Here is a 7,534-nt window from a genome sequence, read left to right as displayed (position 1 = left end):
TAAATATAACCAGTGGTTTAAATGAGATGCAGCAGAACTGGTTATGCTCTTCCAAGCATCCATCTCCCTTCCTTCTCTCTAACCCCATGCATTGTACATGTGTGCCCGTGTGGGCACACACACACACACACATGCACACACTTACTTATAGTAGAGGAACATGAAGGGAGTCCCTGGGGCAAATGATGTGCCTCTTCCCCTCCCACAAGCCAACTTAGAAAATCCGATCAAATTAATTGTATTGACAAGAAAAGCCTTCAAGAAAAAGATACAAGCATCTCATTGGTTAGACATCTACTAAAGCAATAGACTTGCTAATCTGCTCTTGGTAGAAAAACAGAAATTAGAAAACAAAGAGAAATAGCACCAACTGGGGTAGCAAGATGTTTAGATTTTCCAGAAGACACCAGAGAAAAAAGCCAAAATTGACTAAATTGCTGGTACCTTCCCAAGAGGACTACAACCCAAATGATGGGAGCCCAACACCAAGAGGCTTTGGGGTACATTGCTAAGGTAAGATGTCAAAAGAAGTGGCTTCCTTCACATCAGAGAACTATACAGAGCCCCTTGCAAGGACATGTCTCAAGGTGCATCCTCATTTTGTACAAAGCTAGAAGGCACAGATTTCTAGCAGTTCAAATAGTAAATCTTTTAGCAGTTCAAATATTAAACCTTCCCACAAATGAGAAAAGTTTTTTATTTCTGAGAAAGAAACTTGAAAGAAAAATCAATAATTCTCCTGGTCTCTGGACCAACAATTTTGTAATTGTGTTAACCAAGTAATTTTCAATTTATTACCTCACCTCAGGGAATCATAAAGATAATTCTTTCCCACTTTCTATAATTGGGAACCCTTGAGGTAAGTCTCCCTAGTTTAATTACATATATGGGAAACAATATATCAAATGTATATATTTTTGGCTTAAATTCATTTTGCCAAAATTGTATCAAGTTCTACCCCATGTGCAAGAGCAAATGGGTTGAAATAGTTCAGTGAAAAACAAATATTGCTTTTACATTCACTACTTCAAACTTCATGTGTCTGACTCTTAAAAGATACACGTTGCACTTCATCAAGTGCTTTGTTCCTGATCATTCTGCAGAATCAAGAAAAAGAAATGAGTTATACACAGACATATGGGGTTGTGTTCATTTAATAATTTACTTTAAGTAATAGGAATTTAAAGGCATGATTCATGATTAGTTGAAATAATTTGTAGTTTATCTGGGTGCTGTTTTTTTATCTCTTTGAAATTCCATTTTCCCACTGGAATAATGGTGATGATTCCTATCTTACATCTATTTATAAGAATTTTAGAAGGTCTGAGATGATATATTAGAAACATTTTGAAAATCTCTAATGTTCGATGTATCATAATTCTTGATATTTTTAAGTAGGTTTGGTTTCTGTTTACAAAAATACTACTGAGGAATATCAGAGAGATAAATGGTTCCTTCTATTACACACCTTTTTCAGAATTTCTCAACATATATCAACAGCCACAGAGCAAGATAATATTTGTGATCCTTGATTACCTTAAAAAGCAAAAGATAATAAAACAAAAAGCATGGAAGAAATAAGACTGGTAACTTTTTCTTCAACCCCAAATTTATTTTAGAAATGTTAACTTCACCACGAACTATTCACCTTCAGTCTTGAGTATATTTCAAATGGATGATTTAAATTTCTGATATTCTGGTTTCCACTGACAAATTCTGCATTTTGACAAGTTTTGATGAAGTCTATTCATTCTAGACAATTTATGCAAACCTAACTTGAATAGTTAATTTTGACTTTATCCCCTTGAGTTCCTGGAACCGCCCTGATTAAATTTTAAAATATAATTACAGGTAGCACATTGAGTCAGTCAGTTAGTCAGAGAAATCCAAGCTCTGAATGCCTATTTCCTGCAGTGCACTGCATTAAGTGCTCTCTGGAGGAGGGCGGGGGTGGATGGGAACAGTCATCCATGAAATGATTTGAGGATTATTATTAAAACAACATATCACCAAGTACAAAGTACTCAAGTAGAAACTATACATAAAAGTTCAAGGAATGAAGAGTAAAGGAAGCACCTTCCCTGCTTTAATCGCCTGCCCCATATATTTAGCAAATGCGTTTGGTGACTGCTAGTAGTCATCTCTTGCTGGCATCCCAAGAAAACAAATTAAACAATGTTGCTCCACCCGACAAATGGGCAGCTTGGGTTGGTGAAGAGCAGTTTTTTAGTTTCTTTTATCTGGTATTACTTCAACAGCTTTGTTAAGTGAAGGTCCAGGCAGAGTTGTTTTTTTTTTATATTTTATTTTGGAATAATTTTAGATTTGTGGAAATGTTGCAAAAATAATACAGAGAGTTCCTATATACCCTCATCCAGTTTTCCCTAAACTTAACATTTTACTTCACCATAGTACATTTCTCAAAACTAAGAACCAACAGTGGTACATTACTATTAACCAAATTTTGGATTTCATTCAGTTCATTGATTTGCTGCCAATGTCTTTTACCAGTTCCAGGATTCAGTCCATATACTACATTACAAAGAGACTTTATTGTCTTTCTGCTGATATTTATTTTTTTATTTTTATTTTTTTAAAGGTTTTATTTATTTAATCGAGAGAGAGAGAGACAGAGAGAGACAGAGAGAGGCAGAGACACAGGCAGAGGGAGAAGCAGGCTCCATGCAAGGAGCCCGATGTGGGGCTCGATCCTGGGTCTCCAGGATCACGCCCCGGGCTGTAGGTGGCGCTAAACCGCTGAGCCACCCGGGCTGCGCATCTGCTGATTTTTAAAAATCAGCCATTTCTGGGCAATGAAGCTAATCATTGTCAAAATATTAATATGAGGAGTAATAAAAATAAATTGAGAGTCTAAAAGACACCTGGGCATACCACAGTGTCAGGTAGGTTCTTAGCCAACTTTAGCAAGAAGTAGGCATGATCTTAGAGTCAGACATTATCTCTCTTTTATTTACTTAAAAATGATGATTGAATATGAGCTTTACCATCGTTGCTGAGGTATTTTTTTTTAAATATCCATTAGAATAATTCTTTTGGTATCACATTGGATGGTCATCTACATTTTCGTATATGAAGACACAGATACAGGCTGATTGGATTTCCAATTAGGGAAGCTTACCACAGTCGCTAGAGAAATAAAACCTTAAATAGTCTGCTTATATGAATCAGAAGATAATAATGAATCTGGTACTACACTTTGAAAATCACTTTTGTTGATATTTGCCTGAGAGAAAAGTAAAGTCATTTTGTTCTGACAGTATTATAGGACCCCAGATTGATATGTTGCCTATCAATCAGATAGGGAATCTGTTAAATCTCATTCCAAATCTGTTCGAGGACTAAGTTGGAAAAACAAATATATTAGTTTTCCACACGGGTTTTCACCATTCTGTCTTTTAAGTAATGCAATCATTTTTAAAATAATAAAATATTGTTTTTAACAATAATAAAACATCATTCTAAATGAACCTTAATTTTGTGCCCTGAAACAAGGCCTCTGGTTGATCAATACAAATTATTAGGGATGAGGGATATAACACACATCTTCAGCAGTATTTCTTAAACTTCAACATGTTTATGAGTCATCTAGGGATCTTTCAGTTGGTCTGGGGATGGACACTGTGATGCTGCATTTTTATCAAGCTTCTAGATGATGCCATTGCTGTGGGCTCACTTTTGCAAAGTTTTAGCAAAACAAGGTGTTCTAGCATTTAGTGATCCCTGGAGAACACTGGAACTTCTTAGCCTGTCTCTGTCATAGAAAGAGTACCTATACCTAAAGCAAATTTTGGAATATGCCAATCTGTATCCTGAACTCTAAGGTTCAGAATGAAGAAGGGATAATTATAGGGAAACTAAATTAATAATGTCTCCCTGGAGTACAGGAACATGGTGGAAACTTTTGGAATCTGATCACTTAACTGAGGGGCCTTTTATCTCTAATCTCCACTTTTTCACCCTAGTATCAATCTAGTAAGAATGACATAGGGAAAAATTCATAAGATGAGAGTATAATTCAATTCTGCAATTTCTGCCCATATCATTATTGCTAATGCTAATCTCAAAAACACATCTTCAGTTCTTCAGACTGATCTTACATCTCCTTACCTCTCTCTGTTCCAGAGGTCTTCCTGGCTCTTGTGATTGAAATTTATTTGAGAGAGAGTTCACACGAGCATGAGCAAGGAAGGGACAGAGGAAGATGGGGAGAGAGAATCTCAAGCAAACTCGCTGCTGAGCGCAGAGACCTAACTCAGGGCCGGATCCTGAGATCAAGACCTGAGCTGAAACCAAGAGTGGGACGCTTAACCAGGCACCTCAAGGTATTTCATCTGGTTACTACAGGAAAAAAAGGAAATTTCAGAAAAATTTAAAAAGTTTGTTGGTTGCCTCAGGAGAAGAGAGGCTATGAGAACATATTCTCTTCCACAATGGATCAGAAAATTAAAAAAAAAAAAACTCAGAAGCAATAAATAGTACAAACTTCGGATCCCTCAAGATGCTGCCTTAGGATCCATCATATGGTGAGTTGGTAGCTTATATCCTGTACAGATGAATAGGGTGGAAGAACCCCGACAAACCACTCTTTGAATTGCTTCTATAAGATTCCAAATATATTCAGGATTTCTGATAAGGTTGCTATTGCTAACAAATGGTGGCAATGGAAAAGTAAGCCAACTTTCAGAGTCCACAGATAAAGAAAAGGCCCTTATCACCCACAATTCCTCTAACCCCCTGCTTCCAGCCACTGCATTGCCATCAGTGATAGGGTTGGGGGTGGAGGTGGTGGGAGGAAGTCGCCATCCAGTGAAAATCAGAATTTTGGGAAATTTCTCTCCACCAGTGTAAGCTTGACAGCTTACCAGTACCAGTATTTGAATACTTTTCTGATGAGATTAACAGTGACTTTAACAAACATGATTTTTTGATATTGTATAATGAGATGTATCAACTTTTGGAATATATGCATAAGTCAGTGAACCAATATTTTCCAAACTACCAATAAATGCATGATGTTACAGTCATCCATGGGTAAAAGATCCATTGAAAATGCAAGACAGATCTATAGATTTTAATGTGATAGAATATGTATAGCCGTTGATACGATTTCAGATTATACAATGCAACTAACCTTTAGGAAACTTAAAACTTCTCAATCTTTGGTGTAATATCAAAGATGAGTATTCATAATTATCTGAAAAGCTTTTAAATTCTCCCTTTTCCAACCACATACATGACCACATTTTATTTATATACCTCAACCGAAACAGTATGTCACAATTGGTTAAATGCAGAAGTAAATATAAATCCAGCTATTTCCTATTAAGCTAGACATAAAAGAAATTTGCAAAGCATGTAAAATAATGCCACTCTTCTAATTTTCTTTGTTTTAGAAAATACAGTCATTTCCATAGACTGAGTATATTATCATAAAATGGGCTTATTGTTACTATTTTTAGATAAGTAAATACGTACTTAATTTGTTCTGTTTTAATTTTTATATGGTATATATTGACATAATCTAAATAAACAAAAGCTTTTTGGGGTTCTCAATAATTTTTAAGAGTGTACTATAAAAGTTTGAGAACTGCTACTCTAAGCTAAGGACTATGCTTCATTACCTTTCATTTCATTTTATTTTATTTTATAAATTTTTATTTAAATCCTATATAGTTAATATACAGTGTACCTTTCTTTCCTTTCCTTTCCTTTCCTTTCCTTTCCTTTCCTTTCCTTTCCTTTCCTTTCCTTTTCTTTTCCTCATTTGAGAGAGAGCTGAAAGAGAACAGGAGGAGGATACAGTCTTCACTGTGTTCAGAGCCCAACATGGGGCTCCATTTCATGACCCTAAGATCATGACCTAAACTGAAACGAAAAATTGGACGCTTAACTGACTGTGTCATCCAGGTACTCCCTTTCATTTTAAATATTGTGTCTCTGATAATTGTTCAGAATGTTTGTTATATTTTATGTTTGTGAAATGTATAGCAGATAATTTTTTTATAAAATTGCTCCCCTCAGCGCCTGTCACCCAGTCACCCCCACCCCCCTCTCACCTCCCCTTCCACCACCCCTAGTTCGTTTCCCAGAGTTAGAAGTCTCTCATGTTCTGTCTCCCTTTCTGATATTTCCCACTCATTTTAGCAGAGAATATTTTATTTCACATAGTAATTCTAAGATTATGGAAAATTAAAACATAAATATGGAGAAAAATTAAACAGTATTGACTGAAAATAAACAAAAGAAACAAATATTTGTCTAGTCTGAGTGATCTAATCACTACGTATGGGTTAATTTTTATGGAAAATACGTCCTCAGCTACCAACAAGGGGACTTACAAATATACCTAATATGGCACTTGGAAGACATGAGGAGGTATAATTCTACATTTGGTCTTGATTATACAACAAGATAGCCCTCATAGAAGCTTTTAGACTTTTTGGATTTGCTTGTGTACTGGTTTATCTTTCCCAACTGGAGTTCTTTGATGACAGGCAATAGTTTCTTTTTGACTGCTAGAGCCAGAGGATCTGACACAAAGTATGACTTAATAAATATGTGTTGAATGAATGAATCAATGGAAAAAATTATTAGACACATAAAAGCCATTCCAGGTTGTTATTTAAATTATATTTATTATTGCTCTACTATCAGAAACACAAGCCAGAGGCACCATATACATTCCAAAGATATAAATAAAAGCTCCCTTGATGAATTCAAACAATCAGAACACATTTTAAGAGATATTATTTTAGTGAAACTGAACTTTGATTGTGGTGTTGCTTTCCCTGATCAGGTAAGAGCCAGTAATATGCATCACCAGGGGTGCCTAGCCAGCTGGGTTGATAGGGCATGCAACATTTGATCTCAGGGTCATGAGTTTAAGCTCCACATTGGGCTTGGAGCCTACTTAATTCAAAAAAGAAAAGAGAAGAAAGAAATAAAAGAGAAAAGTAAAGAAGAGTTTATTGACAAAGAAGAGACATGTGGAGCTATATACACTCTGGAAATATTAACAGGTAGAAAAAAATTGTTTATCCAAACAGCTCACCTTACTGCTAAGGATCAAACTACTTGGAAAATAGAGCAAAAACTGCTCTTGTATCCTATAGCATCATGGCCAAGTTTAGAATATACTGAAAAAAGTTAAAAGCTTCAAGGGAATGATTAGAAATTATTTCAAAATCATGATCTGAAGACTTATTTCTAGAAGGAAACTTCTGGTTTCCTAATATATCTCTGGCTTCTGGAAAGGCCAGTACATGCATTAGGTCTCTTTCATAGTGTGGAGTATACAGAGATGACAGTATTTACCACACGATACATGATTACTCTTCATGTTTTTAATATTTGTAAAGTCTTGATGTTTAAGTCACTAATTTTTTTCGGGTAGGAAAGGGTGTGACTCTAACATCTCCTCCCAAAATTGTACTGCTTTTATTCTTCTGGACTTTAACTTCTTTCAAAGGAGAGCAGCTATTTTGAGAGTATTATTGACACTATGAATTCCGGT

Source organism: Canis lupus, chromosome 6 (genome assembly GCF_003254725.2).
Source record: "Canis lupus dingo isolate Sandy chromosome 6, ASM325472v2, whole genome shotgun sequence".
NCBI lineage: Eukaryota > Metazoa > Chordata > Mammalia > Carnivora > Canidae > Canis > Canis lupus.
The sequence above is the reverse complement of the archived record's forward strand: the minus strand, read 5'-3'. Positions refer to the sequence as shown.